This window comes from Peromyscus californicus, unplaced genomic scaffold (assembly GCF_007827085.1).
Source record: "Peromyscus californicus insignis strain IS unplaced genomic scaffold, ASM782708v3 Scaffold_17__1_contigs__length_78620276, whole genome shotgun sequence".
Taxonomy (NCBI): domain Eukaryota; kingdom Metazoa; phylum Chordata; class Mammalia; order Rodentia; family Cricetidae; genus Peromyscus; species Peromyscus californicus.
Window position 1 is genome coordinate 17,655,347 of NW_026294469.1, and position 22,383 is coordinate 17,677,729.

At 37.5% G+C, this 22,383-nt stretch overlaps 1 long non-coding RNA gene across 5 annotated transcripts in view; it reads left to right on the plus strand.

The window, feature by feature from the left end:
• The window catches only part of LOC128112611 (uncharacterized), a 235,094-nt gene that overhangs the window by 116,756 nt on the left and 95,955 nt on the right, over positions 1 to 22,383 (plus strand). The window lies entirely within an intron of this gene.

Consider the following 22,383-nt stretch of genomic DNA (forward strand, 5'->3'; position numbering starts at 1 on the left):
ATCAATGACTTGACATCATTAAAATCTGTCCAGTATATTTTCTGGCAGTCAATCAAACATAAAACTCTCTAGAGAAGTATGCTCTCAATTTTTAACTGAGGAAATCAAGCCAACAATGTCTCCAACAACGTTATTTAAGAGTCTAACATGTAGTCCAGGTAATAATACAAGCTAATGAGACAAGGGAAAAGAACTCAATGTCTCCCCTCAGTACCCTTATTAACTAGTATCTTCAAAAGATCCAAGAATCACTCAAAACATAAAGTATCAGCTAAAAAAAGGAACAAATGAATCAATTAAAGAATAACAGTAATAAGGTTGTATGTAACACTTCAATAATTATGTCTTTTATGTTTAGTCTCATGAGAAAAATAGAACACTACTGGTTTGAATGGAAAGGGTCCCATAGGATCATAGAAAGTGTCACTATTAGGAGGTGTGGCCTTGTTAAAGTAGTTGTGGCCTTGTTGGAGGAAGCGTGTCACTGAAGGTGGGCTTTGGGCTTTCAGAAGCCCAAGCCAGGCCCAGTGTCACTCTCTCTTCCTGCTGCTAATCCAGATGTAGATGTCTCAGCTACTGCTCCAGCACCATATCTGCCTGTGTGCTTCTATGCTTCCCACATGCTGACAATGAACCAAACCTCTGAACTATAAGCCAGCCCCAATTAAATGCTTGCATTTATAAAAGTTGTCATTGTTATGGTGTCTCTTCACAGCAAAAAAATCTCTAAGACAAACAGAAATATGGGAAGTAAGACTTCTGCGGCATTTGTGGGTCAGAAAAGACTGTCTGGTGTGTGGAATGCAAATGAGTGGGTGTAGTGTGAACGAGAGAGAACTGCTGAACTTATTTCCTTCAATATATCTCTGTGTACCTGAGCTTGACCACCGTAACTTGGGGATACAGACATTGTGAGAGTTAAAAAGATAAATGACTCATAGAATCTGCAGAAATGAGAAGTAAGCAACACTTCACGCTACATACAGAAGAGATCTTGTTTATACTTTACTACTGAGTAAAAGTTTGAGATGGTGACATGAAGTCTCACAGGTGCACCTTCCTCTCTGCCTTTGTTCTCTCCTTTCACACTTCCCAGGTGCATGTACCTCTACTCACTAATGGTTTCTCTTTCCAGCAAGGTTTTTTCCTCCCAAGTTTCACTCCTGCTGTTTAGATAATTACCAGACTGTTGTTGGCAGCTTCCAAAATACTTGAATTTCCAAAACACTTCACCCTGGAGCTTCCACATCTCCTACTGGGCATCAGCTCATTTTCCATTTTCCCAAGTCCAAAGAATGGCAGAACCCAAAATTAACTTTCCAAAGCTTTCATTTTGTTTTGGCTATAGGTGTTTATAGGTTCAGGTTAGTATTAAGGACTTGATCTACAACAGTGATGTTGGGCACATGATGGGCAGGAACATCTTAAGACACATGTTTTGTCTCATCCAGTTATAGAATGTTAAAAAAAAAATCTCATCTAGTCAACCTCTTGATAGCTCCTATGAACACAGAAATACAAAAGGAAATGCAAGATGTCTAAGAAATGACAAAAAGTCACGTCATGTTGACAGTTTATAGGAAACCACTGGACCCCTATGTACTGGAACCATGATTTGCAGATTCATGCAATGACACTATACCTAAAACCTTGCAATTATCATAGGAAGTGATATTTAATGTTTTAAAGGATAGAAAGTAATCAGAGAATTTTTTGGCTAAAATTATCAAAACGGTAAGTAGGTTTATAGCTTTGATATCAATCCAATTTCTACTATTGTATAGTTAAGGTTTATTTTCAATCTATAGTTTACCTATAATTTTCTGTTACACCACCAAATGAAGCTAGTTTTATTAGTGAAGTTTGAAGTTTCCTTGGACCTTTTTGTGTAAGGAATGGCAGTTTCTCCTCACCTGCCTGCATTGCCTTCATTTTTCTGGGTGTGCTATAGATGCACTTCTTTCAGGACATGTGTGGTTTGACATCTTAAGAACTGGTCTGTCTTTGCAGTGTTCTTAGTCCTAAGCTGAATTGGTCACTCAGATACTGTGGGCTGAAATCCTCCATGCTTGGAAAAGTAAACTCATCAACTGCAAACTGAAGACACACTGAGTATTGCTATGAATTAGGCATGTGTGAAAATGACAAATCAAAATGTAACCTGCATTTTGGAGTTGAAGATGTCATGAACATTTAAATGGCATCTTAAAAGTTACACAAGATGACAAAAAGCACAAAGCAAAATTAATTTATGTGAAGACATTAGATTCAGTAACAAAAAATTTTGCTGGAATAAGCAGAGAATTTCTTCTCAATGAGGAGAGAAATAGAGAAATGAGATAAGCTCATGAGGCAGATTTACACAACATGAAAAGGACATGATGGAATTCTCAGAGTAAAAAGAATACAAGACAGGTAATAGAAATAGAAATGCATCAATAACTTATGAGTAAGTTTTAGTGGGGTAGAGACGTTTGTCTACATGGAAGGACTTGAAAAAGGATAAAAATGATAGAGATTTTGATGAGCATGAACATGGGTTTTGATTTTGCCATCTATAATTTGCCAGATAATATTTTCCAGGTGATCTCTCAGAACAGAATCATGTGACCACTTGGAACTCAAAATTGCAAAGTAGAATGAGTTAAGTTTAATTTAATAACATAAAAATTGAGTGGGAATTTATAACATCTTAATATAAACCTTATAGATTTTTATAAGATGGCATTACCACAAACTGGTTTACATAAGCTACATTTGAATTAGTATTGAAAGGAGATTGTGCTTTGGGTTAACAGAAAAGTAGAAGGAAATATACAGAAAGGAGGAAGAGGATCTATCTTTATTTTAATTGTTTACAAAAATTAGAAATAAATAAATACACAAATTTCGTTATTCAAAAAATTAAGCCTTATGACTATAATATGCAATGGAATGAAAACACTGACCCTGTAGGTTAAAAACTGGAGTTCTGCAGTTTTAAATTCAGTGCCTGGGCTTTCCTGAGCTTCATTCCTTTTTATTCACTTATTCTTACAATTAATTACTATTGATTTTTAAAATGTCATTTCAAGCAAACACTAAATATTTCAGAAATGCAGATGACTGCTTAGAGGTCCCTGTATACTTCAGAACTATTTGAATCCAAGAACTAATGGAAGCAGCCAGGCATGTGTTATATCTAACGTACTCATTCTGAAGCAACTGGTGTAATAAAGGGGGAAAAAGACAAAAATACATACAGATAAAAGAAAATACTGCAGCTGCATCTTGACATTTTAAAGAAGATTACTTGTGTTTAGAAATAAGCATACATATTTTAAAGTCAGATTGTACAATGGGTTGAGCCAGAGATTAGTCACTACAGTGACACATTCAAGTGAGGAAAAAGAAGAGATCTACACTGACAAAGGTGTGTATATGCTGTTACATATTTCAGGCAATGTTATGTTGTAAAGGATACAGTGTAATTCTCACTGATTCCTTCAAAGTAGCTCATAGTACAGAGCACAGGAATGCCATTCTACTCAATGTATTTCACCTCCTAAGCTGAGTGCACTACAAGTTGCATGAGTTTTATTATATAGATTAGTGTAGTTAACTCATTAGATGCTGGGATTAAGTCACAGTCAAATGGGTCACCAAACCATCCACCAACATGGGCATGAATCAAGATTGCTTCTCCAAACCCCAGACAACTGTCATTTCATCTAAGACTCTTAAAAAGAATCATCACTTAAATGTCAAATTTCAATACCCAGCTCAAGTACCAAGTTGACAGTGGCTTTTTTTTCGAGACAGGGTTTCTCTGTGTAGCTTTGTGCCTTTCCTGGAACTCGCTTTGGAGACCAGGCTGGCCTCGAACTCACAGAGATCCTCCTGGCTCTGCCTCCCGAGTGCTGGGATTAAAGGCGTGTGCCACCAGCGCCCGGCGACAGTGGCTTCTTGAAAGCAACAGATGTTCAGATGTTTTTTCTTCAGGTATTTCTTGGTAAAGCCCAAAGCCGTGTGACTTTGTTGCCCACACCCAAGTTGTAATTTCAGCATGTACTTCTGTCCCCAGAGTTTTCTCTAAATAAGACATGAGTGAAGAGACTGGGTCACATTTGGTTTCAATGTTTTCATGTAATAGCATTTTAGTGAGAGCACCATGTATTTATTTCAGAAGACATACAATGCCTGACTATTTCACTTTATTAAAAATACGGCCAGCATTAATGGTTTAATTTTATAGATTAGTTCATAGAAATTTACGTTGTAGCTCTTTCTTGATTTTTATCTTAAAATTGTTACTTATTTTATACAATAACTCCCAAGGAATTTTGATATGATCTCAGTCATTGCAGTGTTTTAATTTCTGGTGATTTTTTGAATGGTTTATTAATAAACTGTAAAGTAACCTTCACGTTCCCTACTCCTTTATGTTTGAGTCAAAGCACAGCTATCTTAGATTTGGTGAAATAAGAAGTACCTTTGCTTTCAACCTCCATCTACCCTTGTATTCTCCCTCTCAAATTCAGGGTTATCAGTTTCTTTAATTATTGTTACACACACACACACACACACCTGTGACAACCCATTCATAAAGGCAGAATCCTATCACCTAATCCTGTTAAAGACACCACTTCTAGACACTGCTTCATGGGATAAGAACATGAACTCTTTAGGGCAGATTTCATAGGCTGACTCCATAGCTTTTAAAGTGAAGCATGATAAAACAGTGTGGTGATATTGTGTTCCCCCAAATATTGTGCACCCTAATAAACTTATCTGGGGTCAGAGAACAGAACTGCCACTAGATACAGAGGCCAGAAAATGGTGGCGCACACACCTTTAATTCTATCATTTGGGAGGCAGAGATCCATTCGGTCTCTGTTAGTTTAAAGCCACACTGGAAACAGCCAGGCATGGTGACTCACGCCTTTAATCTCAGGAAGTGAGCCTTTAATCCCAGGGAGTGATGGCAGAAAGCAGAAAGGTGTGAGGACAAGGAACTAGAGCTGGTTAGCTTTTAGGCTTTGAGCAGCACAGTTCAGATGAGATCCATTTGGCTGAGGACTCAGAAGCTTCCAGTCTGAGGAAACAGGATCAGCTAAGGAACTGGCAAGGTGAGGTGGCTGTGATTTGTTCTGCTTCTCTGATCTTCCAGCAGTCATCCCAGTACCTGGCTCCAGGTTTGCTTTTATTAACAAGACCCTTGAAGATACCTGCTACAACTTAGACCTCTCAAAAATTAATTATAAAACACAAAACTATAAAAAACTCTACAAGTAAATACAAGTGCAAATGTAGTAATGAGCTCTAACTCTCCAGCTACAGATAAGCTTGAGAAGACAATTGACTAACCTTAAGAACTTCTGCAATATGAGACAATGTGGAAACAATGAAATGACTATTCAACGATGATTTGGAATATTGCAAAATACATATCTGATTACTAGCTATTTCCCATAATACAAAAATAACACTTAAAATCAATTACAGTAAAACAAACAACCTGATTTTAAAATGTGAAAAATATAGGCCAACCGATAAAGATTGCTGCAAGTGAGAACTCTCCTTACTACTTGCTATTAGGGAATTGCAAATTGTATCATCTGGGGGATGCTGACACACACTTACTGGAGTGCCAAAGTGAAAATGACAATATGATGCTGGCAAAGAAGGCAAGTGATACCTGTGCTTATTGCTGGCATGGTTATCTGTGGTAGAGTTGATTCTGAAGGCTCTTGGGCAGTTCACTGCAAAGGCAAATATAGTCTTATGCATTCCTGCACCCAAATATTTTACTGTCTTACCTTGCAATCCTCTTTCCACACTTCTTTCTCTGTGATACAACTTACCTGAGAACTAAATCTATGTGAAAACTGGTATACAAATGATTTATAAATAATAAAGCAACCTGACATCTAAACATTCACTAAGTAGGTAGATACATATATACTGGTACCCTGGCACAAATAATTCACTGACAGAAAATAAACTAGGAATTTCTGGTAAGAGAAGGATAGATTCCATGTGACTACTTTCATGGCAAAAAACAAACCTGAAAATGTTATATATTGTATAATTAAAAAATAGGAAATTCTACCAAAAGATAACTCTATGGGTCAGTACTTTCTGGAACAGAATAGATAGAATGTGTGCATAAAATATAACTACGACCAATAGAGACTAGATATTCCAACAGTGGCCATCTGGAAGTCTGTGTGCCAGGAAGGCTGAGAAATTAGTAACTTATTGATCCACAAAGCTGAATCCTTAGCAGTCACAAATAGGTCCTAAAGACCTAGAGAATTCCTCCTGTGTCTCAGCTCTTTTGTGATTCTGGAATCTAGAGCTTCTGGGGTGAGAATAACAGCAGCAGAGTTAAATGCTCTCAACTGTAAGAAGCAAAGGCAAGCAATACTGTATTTCCCTCTGATATTATATCTGATGCAGAATGCCACCCACTCTCAGGCAGGATCTTCTCCCCCTTGGTTAATTCTTCCTAAGAATTCCCTCATAAATACATCGAGGGGGATATCTCTTAGTTGATTTAAGATCCAACACAGTCTAAAATCAAATGCAGCTATCACAGATAATATAAAGCATGGAGAGAAGAGAGAGCTGAATTACCCATTGTTACGTGATAGGATGGGGAACTACTCTGTTCATGGCCATAGTGGGGCTACATCACAAGACCAATGTGACAAAACCCAGTCAACTTTACAACAAGAGTTGAGAAAGAGAAATGAGGTGTCACCCATAGGTTAATGTATTTGGAAAGTTGTGGAACCTTTAGGACATGGAACCTTTCTGTGGAAGTCACTGAGGGGGAGGATGAGTCCTGAGGCTTTATAACTCAACCCAACACTGTTTGCTCTCTGCTTCCTGCCTGAAGTTGCAATGTGATCAAACTGCCCCCTTCTCCTGTAATCATCCCTTCCTCTGATTTCAGGTGAAAACTTAGAAAATGTGAATATTATGGATTTTACTTAAAGTAATATGTTAATATTAATTCACTAATTGAACAATATATCATGATAATGTAAGATGTTAATGCTAGAGAAACCTGGGTGAAAGTTAAATTGAACTTTTATTATCTCTACCTTTATTATTATTATAATTTTACAAGTCTTAACTCTCAAAAAACCTAAATCTACTAACATAGCAATACTAAACACATTTTGTCTCAATATTTGGAGGGGAAACCTGTTACACAAATGTCTAGTTACGTTTTCTAAAAATCATATACATACACACACAAATTTATACCAAATAGAAACATGCACTCACACTTGTACCACACACACATGTACACTCACACAGATAACATACATACAACATTCATACACCATACACACTAAATAAATGTACCACATGCCTCACTACATACACAAACATATATCGCACAGATATGACATCCATATCACACAATGCATAAAACACATATACACACCACACATATATACACCAAAACATACATCTACATATACCATATATGCTCCTTACATACCCACCCTTGCAGCACACAGACAAATGCATTGTATATATTTATATGCATACAATCTATATATGTATCACACATTACACACAGTACATATACATACCACACACAAAGCACACACATTACTCTCCCTAGGAAACAGGATGGGGAATGAGCAAAGACATTGTCACAAACCCTGGAAAACATGCATAGTGTGTGTTTTTTTCTATGTATCTCTCCATCCAAGAAACTCACACAGTTCATTTTGTGTAAATCCTGTCATTTGCCACAGAGAATCTTCTTACCAGCTAAGTTTTCTGATTTCCATCAGAGTGTAATTCAGCACAGCCTCACATACATAAACCATTTATGTTCCAGTTCACAGATTGGCTTTCCCTTCCCTGCTCTAGAATATCTAATTTTAGAAAGCCATTTTCTGTAGGGGAGTTCTTTAATATTTGGATAAGAAAAGTAAAGCACACCTTGCCCCAGGGCAGTAAATAAGTGACAATCTGCAAATTTAATATAAAAATGATTAATTCTCATAGATAGTGGTGCAGCCCAGTCAAACCTTGTAAATATGCTCTATTAAATGGGTAAAAAGGGAAAATTTAATGAAATCCTGCATTTATAGAAATTATTTTACTATGGAGTGACAGTGATACTTCTCTAAGCCTAGAAAAGATCTTTCAATGCAGGTTTTTATGTTTCAACAAAGCCATACTTAACTATTGAGAGGAGGTTTCATTTTGTTCATGCAGCTGAAGAGTGATGACCCTGTGGATGAAATCTTCAATCAATTTCCATTTTTCATCACCAATTTATTTTTAATTAATCAATGAGTAGTTCAATTTATTTAGCTGCAATTAAAAGTAACCCCCAAGCAGGGGAAGCTGTGGTAGCATGCCTTTACAAAGTGTGTGGTCAAAGTTTCATTCATCCAGTCCATGGAAATCTAACCTAAGTAGGTATTTATGCATTTACTTAGTGATTATTTTCTAAAGAGTGAAAAATATGTCATCAACATAAAGTATTTTAGATCCATTCATAGATCATTTTGCCAAAGAGGAAATGATAGTACCGACTAGGACAAAATAAAAACCAACAATGAATGACGGAGCATGTGTAGTATTTCTAGGCAGAACAAAGTAATAAAGATTTTATTGTACATTTTATTTACTTGTTTGTTTATTTACTGTATTATGTTTTATTCACTTTGAAGACTGAGAAAGAATTATGGAAGCACGATGGCACAGTGACTTTTAACTTCCCAAGCACATTATGTCTATTAGAAAGACACTGCCTTGCTTATCGCCAGCGTAGCATCAGTTTCTTTGTCTCTACCACTGACAGGTAGGTTTCCCCATATCCAAAACACAGCTTATCTTACCTTGACCAAGGGAAGTAGTTGATATGACCTGTTTCTAAATTTGTATCTTTGTCTTTGTCCTTGAGAATTGAGAGAAAGCAACTCTAGCCCTTAGAATTCTTTGTATGGTGGACATACAGCAGGACACGCTGTAAAACACCTGTAGACTAGAGTCAACCTTGGCTAAAGACAAAATCCCAGAATCCAGCTCCAGCCCCAATATTGGTGGAATAAAAAAAATGAATGAAGATTGAGTTAATTGTTGACCAAGGCTAATAGACAGACTTTTTAAAAACTCTAAGTAAAAGAGATTTTAGCATTTCTAGGAAGTTAACTCAACAATAGGGAGGGTAGTGGCCCTGAGAGAGAATGGGAGTCAGTGAAGTAGTTAGCCCATCTCATTTCTTAAGTTGCATAAATGAGTGAGCACAAGTAAAAAAAATTTTATGAGTTCCAAGACATGTTCTTGAAAATAATCAAGACTGAAGAAGAGGCCATGAGAAGTTGGTATCCAAAGGATCTTAGAAAGATGGAAAAACTTAATATGGAAAATAACAATACTTGTTGTCAGGGGGAGAGGAAACACATTAGTATTCTGTAAAGCCAGAACAATTGATAAATTTATAAAAAAATGTTATTTGATATCTACTATATCAACAGATTTTTCTTGATGTTAGGAAGGATACCAGCAAGTCCAAGCAAGGTCCCTGAACAACATTTGGACACTTTGTACTCCAGTGATTTTTATCAAGGAAGCTTCCTATATTACTTGCCACACTGGTGAAAAGGCTATCAAATTTCAGACCTTCCACGCATGTATGACTCAAAATCATGAATACATGGAATGAGGGAACAGAGTTGGCATCATATAACTATTTGTGTCTTTGGGTCTATTTTTGGGCAACAGATACAAAGGTTTGCAGTGAACTTCACTTTTTCTCAACTCAGTAACAAAAGCTTACTTCTTTCCTTGACAAGGTAACCTATAATGAAGCTTTCTAAATTATTTATCTCTACTTATGTAGGGCAAAGTTAATGTTGCCTGTCTCATTCACAACTCCAAACTCCCCCACCTTTCTTTGCCTCTTTCATACATACACATGAACTCAGGGTCTTGAAACAAATAGCTAGGACTGTGTTCAAATTTTCAGCAACATAGTTGAGGCCATATGGAGTTGGGGGAGTGGGAAAACAAATGCTCGGGTATTTATGTCTTCACTGTTCATTTACTGTAAACAATTTTAATGCCTTTGAGAGCTAAGGTAGGCCAGGTTCACTTTCAAGAACTGGAAAATAATTTGATGCTGGAATTTGATAATTTTAGAAAGATCTAGCTTATATGATTCCATGCATATTTTCATCATTAATGAACCCTTGTTCTTTGAATGTCAGGGATAATGCTCCCCACCAAACACTGGCATTGTGTTGGGTTTGACAAAGGTACTAATATGAGCAGAGGAAGCCTCCTAAAAATGGGAGGGTGTTGTTAGTAATAGCAGCTAGTGCTGCTAAATTAATAAATAAATTGATAAGAGAGGCCAGACATTTTCACAGTAAAATACATACAGATTTTCTTTTGATTTTAGTATTATCTGGAAAGGAAAATACAAGCAAAGTAGTTTGGCAGCAAAAAAACTGTCACATGCAAAAAATGTATAGGGAAGATTCTGTCCAGCTAATTGCTGACCATGGCTAATAGACAAACTTTGTTAAACTCTGGAGGAAATAGCTTGAGCGATCAATGGGAGGGTGAGTAGGCATCTTATCATGACCTATAACACAGTATTTAGGAAGAAAATAGCTTGAGCAATCAGTGGGAGGATGAGTAGGTGTCTTATCATGACCTATAATACACTATTTAGAAAGAAGACTTTAGGGAGAATTGGCCAGTTTTCAAACTGAAGTTCAAGAAGATGAAAAATAATCTAAAGACTAAAGGTTTAAATGGCTGAGACAAGTGAACCCCACAAAACCCTGGTCTTCGAGTTAAATATCTTGATCAAAGGAGATAGATTCCTTACAAGGAGGTATAACTTCTTGTAACGTAGGAGGATCTAGTACTATGAATGTGCTCAATTAAAAAAATGAAAAATAAAATAGTAGTAAGAGAGCAACTATCACATGAGCGCAAAAGAGAGAAGAACAAGAAGAAAATAGCTTTGAGACAGGACAAGGGTGCAATACCGAAGACACTTTGTGGTATAATATTTTCCCTTTGTTGAGATCTGAGTTGACATGTCATGGATAATTGTGACAAAACCCAAAGGGAGATCCAGTGTTAACTGCTGTATTAATGGATCTAGAAGAAAATAATCAACCAAAGCCCATTGAAAATCATGTAATTTCTTATAGGTAATAGGGTGAGTGAAGGAAATATAGATCAGGCAATTCTAAACTCACAAAGGCATTTCCAGAATAGTAAGAAAACAAGAAAGATTATGCTTCAACAAGACAAAAGTACTGTAAAATAAGATGCATTGCTAGATTTGAGCTACACAGAATACAATTGAAGAAGATTTGCAGTCTATTTGTGTAGTCACCATCAATACTTGGATGCCCTCAAGCACAGCCATGCTGATGATAACCCACACAGGACATGGAATTCTCAATGAACAACATACTCCATCTGCTTATGTGTCTCTTGTCAACCTCAGTACAATACTTTACTGAAATGAAATGATACACAGCAAAATCAGTGAACAGAAAAGACTCACGAGGCAGAACAAATACTGAGAAACCAGGACATCCATGTGAGTTGCCTACACAAGATTACACTGGATATAGTTAATTTCTTCAGGAACTGTGAGGTGTTGGCTACAGGGAAAGGTAGAAAAGACTCAGTATCATAGGTTTCTATACAAGGCTGGACACCTTTTTACATTGTGTCTAGGATACATCAAAATCATCTACTCTCAGAAGTTCAGAATGTGTTCATCATATGTCACTGTGTTTATGCAAAAATATATATTTAGTTTAGTTGGCTTCTGGTATTCCATATGCTTCATTTAGTCTTATTTCACTAGCTGCCTCTTCCCACTCTAGGTTTTATTTCATCCTGATCCCTTATTATTGTAATGACCAAGGGCCCAGACCTTAATCCTCTTGAAGCTTTTCAAGAAACTTTTTTTTTAATTTATTGTGTTTATAAGAACTCTGAAAATCAAATTCCCAAACACTAAGTTTAAGGTTATGGCCAAGCCTTTTAGAGGAAAGAATTTTCAAGCCCAATATGTAAACATTATCCTCTATACCAGCTTGAAGGTTGTTCTAAAAACCCCTTTCATCATTGAATGATATTCTACATTTTTGCTTTCATTGAACCATTTCATTCAATGCACAAATTTACTCTCAATTCTTTCATAACTTAAAGGAAATTCAGACACAAACTCTTTCTCGATCCTGGTTTCATTCCTGATACTACTCATTTCTCAAATTCTTTCCCCCAATTCTTTTGGGACATTTTCTTATAAGGTTTCTGCCCTCAGTTCTTTTGCTCTTCCATATGTGGATGACTCAATGGTCAAGTTTCCGTTCTTACCTTGCTTCAACTCTTAGTGACTCTCAGCCCATCAAACAATCTCTTTTCTGTTGTGTATGTGGTTTAGTTTTCTTCCACAGATACTCATGCTTCATTTCCTCTTATTTCACTAGCTGCCTCTTTCCAGTCTGGTTTTTTACTTCTTCCTGATCCCTTATTACTGTAATGCCCCAGGGCCCAGACCTTAATCCTCTTTTATTCTTAAGCTACATTGATTCCTTTGGCGATAACATCCTGGCTCAGTTTTAAAACCATATATGTGCTAATTCAAAAGTTTATCTTTCTAGTCCATACTCCTCTCCCACTAAATAACTATTCTGAATCTCTCCGTGTAAATCTCACAGACAGCTCCAAGTCAACATGTTGCAAATGGCATGTTAAACACCCCCTAAAGACTGGCTCATCTCTAAGTGGTTTCTATATCTACATCTCTTCATAATGTATTTCAATAGTTGCATAGATCAAAATTTTTGAAACAGTTATTCTAAGCTATGTTGTCTTTTAAAGAGGAAATTCTTTCAGAAGTATCCCAATCTAATACATTTGTGGTTGTAGAATATAATATCTTCTTTCAAGAAGAAAATAGGTATTAGTTCAATGAAATACAATATTGATAAACTATTGTGCAACTGAAGTGAAGTAAGCCAATTAAACAAGAGTAATAGAATTACATATAAAACAACAACAGTGAATATTATTAGGTGTTTCAAAAGCAACACTGGAAACCGGTAGAGAGAGAGCATCCTCTGAATACCAAAAAATATTTTAAATGATTTTACATTCTCAGTAGTAAAGATTATTTTAAGAAATGTAAACGTCCAACTCTCATAAGTCCTTTATACCTTCCTTAGGAAGCTCCTGAAAGAGGGAGGGCATTGAAGCATATGGGAACTAGAAAGAGCTGAAGCAGGCAGTCCAAAGAGAATAAACAACTGACAAAAGTCCCAAAAAAATGAACGTCAGTTTTCTAAAGACATATGGCAACTCAATATCACAAGTAGAGCAATGGCTGTTGCCAGGTTAGAGAGGGTAGGAAGGTAGGTAGGTAGGTAGGTTGATATGTAGATAGATAGATAGATAGATAGATAGATAGATAGATAGATAGATAGATAGATAGACAGACAGAAAAGATGCGATAGAGTATTGATAAATTGATAGAAAAAATTAGATGGTATATAGATAAAAGACAGAAAGATGATATGGGGATTCATAGCTGATAGATAGATAGATAGATAGATAGATAAAATGGGATAAGATAGATGACAGATGCTAGGTAAATAGATACTTCGGTGATGGCAATGATGATAAATAGATGACAGATGAGTACATAAGATTGTTTATAGGTAGATAGGTAATAGACTGAGTCCTAGAAGGAAAATGATGAATATATAGATAAACAGATTGATAGATAATAAATAAGGTATAGATGAATGTATCCATACATGCATGTTTACAGAAAGAGTGAAGAGTGAAAGGAAGAAAGGAGATGGAAAAGAGGAAACACTGTTTGACTTTCCTTGGAAGATATAGGCAAACATCTATTATCTCAGCTAGGGCATGTATGACAGATGAATGATGCAACTCCACTTGAATATAGCTTGATGAATATGAATTTATTTGGGATATATCAGAAGACTACTAAAATCTCAAATACAGCTATATTACCCCAAATCACACATCAGCACAGATGATGAATAACTCATGAAGCTGCATCCCTGGAGCACCTCACATAACATACAAGCTCAGACATCTCCACTCTGCCAGCAATTGTTCACAGCTTACATAGCCTTGAGAAAGTGAATCCTGGGTCATAACTTTCTGAGATCCCTGAGTCTTATGGGTGTCCTGAGATTCCAATAGTGAGGACTTCATTTTGGATGAAATAGATACACAATATGTTGGGAGAAGGAAAGGGAAAAAGGAAGAGAAGAAATATGTGAAACTTAAAGATTTGTAGAAAACTCTTGATGAACATAGAACAGTTGTAAGGAGAATTATAAATATATAAAAAACTATAACCAAAAAATCACTTAGTATTATGACTACTTTAACAATAAAAGTCCTAATAAAAATCATAGTGAAATGTTTGATGATACCAAAGCAACATCTACATAAGGATAGTTAAACTCTGTCTACAGTAACTTTTAAAATTTGGCTTATATAGCTTAAAAGTTCTGTATTTATGAAATTATATGCAATCTGACAGAATGTAAAAAGTCTAGTTAGATATAATTGAAGAGAGTTGAAAGATTTGTCCCATGTTGTAGATGTAATTCTAAATGGTCTTATTAAATAAGAAACACAGAACCAAATAAAGAGTTAAAAGCCCAGAGATCAGAGCAGTAGTGAAGAGCTAAAACCACCTTATCTTACCACTCGCTGCCATCCTTCACCTGAGAGAGAGACCTTCTTCCTATGTCCTGTCTTTTTATTGCCTTTCTATTCTGCCTTCTCATTGGCTCTAAACCAAACCAATGACTTTCTCATCACTGCCTGTCTATACAGACCTCCAGGTCTCTATGGTTGGTACTGGGATTAAAGATATGTGTCACCATGCTGGCTGTGTCCTTGAACACACAGAGACTCTGTCTGCCATGTGATCGGATTAAGGGCGTGTGCTACCACTGCCAGACTTCTGCTTAATGGCTATGACCTCTGATCTCCAGGCAACTTTATTTATTAACATACAAATAAAATCACATTTCAGCACAAATAAAATATCACCATACCATGTGAGTACATCAGTAGGTTTACAGGCTGGGGTGTCAGGGTCTATCACAGAATACGGAAATGATTAGGATGAACATACTGTCCTGGCTGAGGAGCAGTTATGAAGTTCCTGTTTCCTCTGTTTCTTTATATGCTGTTTTATTTTTTTCTTTATTTTAATTTTTAAACATCCTGTTTGGACCATTCATATATCTCTGACATATGGTTAAACTTCAAAGTAAAAGAGAAAAGAACATAAATAGTATTTTTCTACTTTAGTAAACACACACAGACATATTACCCACAGGAATCTACATAGATTCTGAGAATATGAGCAGGGAGAGATTCCAGGACATTCTGGAAGACACATTTCTGGTGTCAGACGTGGGCAGAAGAAGCTTCCGCACTCTACATGTTTTTGAAATGATTGAGTTATTTTTCATGAAAATATATTTTGAGTTATGATTTTTTCCTATTAAAATATCACATTTATAAGAACTGGAAAAGACCCATGAAGGTCAGAGGGAGGCTGGTTGAGAACACCTGGGTCATTGGGAATGGGACTTGTAAGAGCTGGTAATGGATGACACATAAGGGTGATCATAATACCTTTTACCTTTTTAAAGTAAAGAAATTCAATGATTAGAGTGAAAGTCAATCAACTTTTCTTACTATTGATTTGCTTAAACAAAAGTACAAAGACGTGAAGAGGGCTAGTACAGGTACGATGAGATTTGTATTGAAAGAATGTGTTATTATTAAGGAGGGCTTCCGTTTGCTAGAATCACAAGGTTTGGAACAGAGTGGCTGTCTGAATTCCACTTCTCTTACTGTCGAATAGCTGAGCACTGAAGGTTAGAATACCACTGGCAAGCTGATATATTCAGACATCTTCATCACCTTGACCTCACATGGGAGGTTAATATTTTGAAAACCATCGTCAGGGTATATGACAAAACGTCATTTCTGCTAAGTATTTCCAGAAGCCTTAGTTCCCCAATTAGACAGCAAATGGCCTATGGATGAAGCACACAGTTTTCCTTGTGTTCTTGCTTTCTGTTTTCTTACTGTCCAGCTTGAAGCTAGGATCGCAACACATGCCCAGGAAATATGAGGTGAGAAACCAAAGAGCAGACACACGGGATGCTAGTCTGCATGTCTGTTGATGCCAAAGTGGCTGGGTTATAACCTGAGTACTCCCCCAGATGGCTGTTCAGTCATGGGCAGTGACTGGGAGGAGTGAGAGTAAGCAGTGATAGTTCTCAATAGTTTCTTGGGGTTTTAGACAATTCAGAAGTGAACTGTCAAGGACCACAGACTCCTCCCCTGCTTCCCAGCACAAGCACCTCTTGTATTTCCAGCTGAAATATAATAGTTCATCACAATTTCCCAGGTGACTGGAATTTATTACGTCTGGAAAATGGCAATTAGATTAATTTAGGTAATAGAGTAGCAGGAATGTTTAGACTTTCTTTGAGTAAAAATAATCACAATAATACTCGACATAAAATACTAGAGAGAGAGTAGGGCTTCTACATACATACCCATGTTAATGACAGATATTTTAATCCAATAATTAGTTTCACATTGATCAATATACTTTTTAGTGGCTTGAGAGAAATGGTATTTAGTTTTAGTTCTGATGAGGATAAAGCTTTGCTTCATTTGACCAAGAGGGTTTAAGATTCATACCGTGATGTATGCCATAGAAAGTGTTTAACTGGAATATTTTCCATTCTAACCAGTGCATAATATTGGTTTTGCAATCATTTAGTAATTACATAGGGAGGACATATTTATTACAATTTATTGATTTTATAATTACTACTGCCGGTGTTCACATTATTACACAATGAAATACTTTTTATATACAATACTCTTCACCCCCCAGCTGGAGAAGAGACACTGTAATGTAATTTTGAGAGTAGCCAACAGTAGATTTTTATTGGCTTTTTTTTTTTTTTTGTCAACCAGCTAAATGGCTTGCTTTCTGAAAAATACTGCTAATGGTGCTTGAGCAGAGAAGAATGTCCAACTTCAAGGTCATTCCTGGCAGTTGATTACAGTCACCAAATGAGTACAAGGTTCCTATTTAACTGTTAAGTTATTTTTGCTGCCTTATTTCTGGGAATTAAAACGTATAGCTGTAAATTTTCTACCAGCTAAATAGACATCAAAGGCCACCATCATACACTGGATCATGACACATGAAGATATATTTCTTATGCAATTGATTTTTCTCCATGCATAAAGCAAACTCAGTATTGTATTCCTCCCCTCCTAGAGCTTAGCAGGGAATATCTAGGTAAGATGGGTGAACAGTCAGCATAGTTTATATTCCTGGCTGAGAACTCCTTTGATTATATTCTCTCTGTGAAAATGTGCAAAAAAAGTTTGTCTAAGCATATATTTTGATTTCACTTGCCAACAGATTGTGAATAGCTGATTTAAGGTCACTGTCACCCCAAATGGGAAAAGATTAGGTTTCCAAGGACCAGAAATATTAAAAAGTCTGCCCAAACAATATTCTGCTGCTGTCCAGATTTGAAAATTGCTGATTTTCACTCCAGAAACATTCCATGGAGTTCTGTAATGCCTGGGAGACTATTATGCTGTTTTAATCCATCAGATTTTCAATATCCTAAGGATAAGGGCATCAAACAGAATTACTCCAGCTTGATCAGTATTTGTCTCTCTTCTGAGTCTCCTGTTGGTTCACTGGAGACACACACACACACACACATGTTTTATTTTATGGGCAAACTATGGGGTTATATCTAAATAAAATTACTGCAAAAAAATCATGTATTTTCAATATATAAGAGCACAGTGCTGTTTCTGGGCATCCTGTGGGAGATGCCTTCATACAGAGTGCTGGGCACTGTGTCTTTCACTGGTGACACTTGGAGTTTAGCCTTGGAACACAGTAGTGGGAGGTGAGAGGGATTAACCCAAGCCTCCTTCCTTCTTCTGGAAAATGACGCTTGCCAATTCCAAACTTTCCAGCTAGACTTGTAAAGTTCTTTAAATTCTTATCTTCATTTTACTCTCCAAGTTTATACCTCCCTTGCTCCTATTCCTTTTTCCCACTCCCTCCCTCCTTCTCCTTCCTGTTCCTTTCTCCTTCTCCCCATCCCCACCCTTTTTTCTCCTCATTTGGGTTTATTTGCTCATTCCCCACATTTAGAACATGCAAATTTCTACGACTTTACAATTTGGTACACTTGAAAGGCTGGATGGATCTCTGTCTCTCTGTCTCTGTCTCTGTCTCTGTCTCTGTCTCTGTCTTTCTTTCTCACCTTCTTCCTCCCTCTCCTTCCCACTTACCTTCCTCCTCCTCCTTCTTCTACTTTCCTTCCTACTTCTACTCTCCATTCATCCATCTGCTGATGAGCTTATTCAAATATGGAGCCCTGTATGAATTGCCCTCTCCCATTTTCAGACACAGAGAAACTTGGAGATGTTAATTTTCTTATCTGCCAACTATATGTACTGGCTTGTATTTGTCCTACCATAGGAAGAGGGTCATCATTTGTCATTTTTTGAACAGGCAGTTTAAGCCATTGCAGTGTCCAGTAAACACTTCCATTGGGTAATATGAACCCTGATGTGGAATCCTAGCTGTGGCTGCCCTAAACAGAAGAAAATTCTTTCTCAGTTCACCATTCAGTAACTTTTCTAAACTTGACATGATCATGATAACTTCACTAGCTACGTTTTCACAACCGTTTCAGGACTTACAACACAACCACATTCTTTAACAACTTAGGATAAAGGAAAACCTTGAAAAAGGATTGAATATACCGAACACTGAAATACATGAAAGACAGGCTTTAGTTTATTTAAACCTTACAGTAATTTTGTAGAGTAGTGCTTATAATACCCATTTTATAGACAAATAGATGAAAGGGATTTGTAGAAATTAAGCCATACATGTAAAGGCATAAAACCAGGCAAAAAATTTAGGAAAGATTGAATCTTGACCTTGAGATTAATATTCTTTTCCACATCGCCTTTCTTGCTACGCTAGTGGTGCACATGGGTACTTTATAAATGTTAAATGAATAAAATATATAGTTTAATGAAGTTTTCAGAAAGGGCATATTCTATCATTTTGTCACCATTAGGATCTTCATCACCATCAGTCTTTGCCTGATGTCTCCACTCATGTTCCTGAATATAAATACGAAGAGCCTGTCAGGAGCCAGCAACAGTTTCACCTCCAAACTTGGAAGTCCAATCCATGTCAAAATGTTTTTGCTTGCCATAACATGTTCATACTTCTCTTTCTGATAAATTTTGAAGATTATTTTCTTGGCCATTCGTTGTTAGCAGTCATGTTTATTCTGGATTACAGGTAGAGAACTTTCTTATGAAGGACCCTAGTTGGTTGCTGAAAATCATGTCTAAGCAGAGTCTTAGAAGCTGCTATCTCTGTTCATGTTCCTTATCTTAAATAGATGCAGGGGCAGGATGCAAGCATATGAAGACACAATTAACCACTTTATTTGTAAGGGCCTTGGGTGACTGTGGAACCAACATGGAGAGGGATGCAGAACCTCTGGTAGGCCTCTGTCTATGCCCTCCTCACAAAGAATCACTAGACAAGATTACATTGGGGAATGCACTCTCCCTCCCAGTTTTCCAAAGTGTCCATAAGGCAACAGTGCTGAAGTATGTTGAGCACAATTCCTCGTTCTTCTCACTTCTTTAATTGGCTCCTGTCTCAGCAGACCTAGGAACCAAAGGAAGATGAAAAGAAGTTCCTTCCCTCTGGATATGGAAGACAGGTTGAATGGTCTACACATCAGACTGCCCTCTCATCCAGAGCAGGTAGATGTACCAGTGAAATTTGCCTGGTGCACTAGGAATTACCATGTACCTCAAATTGCCATGTATGATGACCTTTGAAGTTTTTGAGGGGTGGACTAAGCCACTTCTAAAAGAAATATTGCTGGAATGCATTGGAGCAAAAGGACAGGCAAGAGGGCATCTAATTACTTCACTTCCTTGGATAATCCTGACAACTGAGTCAACCCACCTAGATGTACCTACGCTTCAGAAAACTTTTCTGAAAAAAAATAAATCTCTCTACATTTCTTAAAATGCTTCATACAATCTCCAAAATTTATCAGAAAGAGAAGTATGAACATGTATGGCAAGCAAAAATCTTGTTTTACTGTGGTAAAATGAAAGGAGAGATACCTCAAAACCCACCAGGGGGAGTTTTCTCAGTATTTCTGACAACTCAAAACATGACATTACCCTGATCCAACACCTTCACGCCCATGGGGCATCATCACTTCATCTTAGAAATGATACAGTTTATTGAGTTCTATCTGGTCATTCCATTTGTTTATTTGCTTCTGTCTATCTCATATTAAAAGTGTCTTCCTAATCCCGTATGTATTATTATTTAAATAAATATGTGATGTTATTCAGTTTTTCTTTGGAGCAAAGTCCTTACACACACACACACACACACACACACACACACACACACACACACACACACAAAGACACACTCAAACACAACTGTATCAAAGAATTTGCAATTCTCATACACTATATTTTAAACATATTTATCCCCCTCCCCCATCATCTCCTAGGAGCAGCTCTCATTCAATGTTAACCCACATTTGTTTTCTCATTTGTTATTCTTTTACACACATTAAGTCCTATTAGTGTTGACTATATACTCTTTTTTTTTTACGATTTTATTTATTTATTTATTTATTTATTTTTACTTTGCATTACAGTTCAGTTCTACATATCAGCCATGGATTCCCTTGTTCTCCCCCCCTCCCGCCCTCCTCACCTTCCCCCCAGCCCACCCCCTATTCCCACCTCCTCCAGGGCAAAGCCTCCCCTGCGGACTGAGATCAACCTGGTAGACTCAGTCCAGGCAGGTCCAGTCCCCTCCTCCCAGGCCAAGCCAAGTGACCCTGCACAGGCCCCAGGTTTCAAACAGCCAACTCATGCAATGAGCACAGGACCCGGTTCCACTGCCTGGATGCCTCCCAAACAGATCATGCCAATCAACTGTCTCACCCATTCAGAGGGCCTGATCCAGTTGGTGACCCCTCAGCCATTGGTTCATAGTTCATGTGTTTCCATTCGTTTGGCTATTTGTCCCTGTGCTTTATCCAACCTTGGTCTCAACAATTCTCGCTCATAAAAACCCTCCTCTTTTCCACTAATTGGATTCCCAGAGCTCCACCAGGGCCTAGACATGATCTCTGCATCCAGATCCCTCAGTCGTTTGATCGGGTTTCTAGCACGACAATTAGGGTGTTTGGCCATCCCATCACCAGAGTAGGTCAGTTCGGGCTGTCTCTCGACCATTGCCAGTAGTTTGTTGTGGAGATATCTTTGTGGATTTCTGTGGGCCTCTCTAGCACTTTGCTTTTTCCTATTCTCATGTGGTCTTCATTTACCATGGTCTCCTATTCCTTGTTCTTCCTCTCTGTTGTTGATCCAGCTGGGATCTCCTGCTCCCCCAAGCTCTCTTTCCCTCGACCCTTGCCCTTCATTACCCCCACTCATGTCCAGGCTGTTCATGTAGATCTCTTCCATTTCTCCATCATTGGGCGATCCCCGTGTCTTTCTTTGGGTTCTGTTTTCCAGGTAGCCTCCCTGGTGATGTGAGTAGCAGTCCAGTCATCCTTGTTCCACATCTAGTATCCTCCTATGAGTGAGTACATACCATGTTTGTCTTTCTGAGTCTGGGTTACCTCACTCAGGATGATTTTTTTCTAGATCCATCCATTTGCCTGCAAACCTCATGATGTCATTGTTTTTCTCTGCTGAGTAGTATTCCATTGTGTATATGTACCACATTTTGTTTATCCATTCTTCAGTTGAAGGGCATCTAGGTTGTTTCCATGTTCTGGCTATTACAAACAATGCTGATATGAACATAGCTGAACAAGTGCTTTTGTGGTATGATTGAGCATTCCTTGGGTATATGCCCAAGAGTGGTACACTGAAGACACCTTATGCTGGAGAGGATGTGGAGCTAGGGGAACTCTACTCCATTGCTCGTGGGAATGCAAGCTTGTACAACCTCTTTGGAAATCAATATGGCGCTTTCTTAGAAAATTGGGAATCGCCGGGCGGTGGTGGCGCACGCCTTTAATCCCAGCACTCGGGAGGCAGAGGCAGGTGGATCTCTGTGAGTTCGAGGCCAGCCTGGTCTCCAAAGTGAGTACCAGGAAAGGCGCAAAGCTACACGGAGAAACCCTGTCTTGAAAAAACCAAAAAAAAAAAAAAAAAAAAAAAAAAAAAGAAAAGAAAATT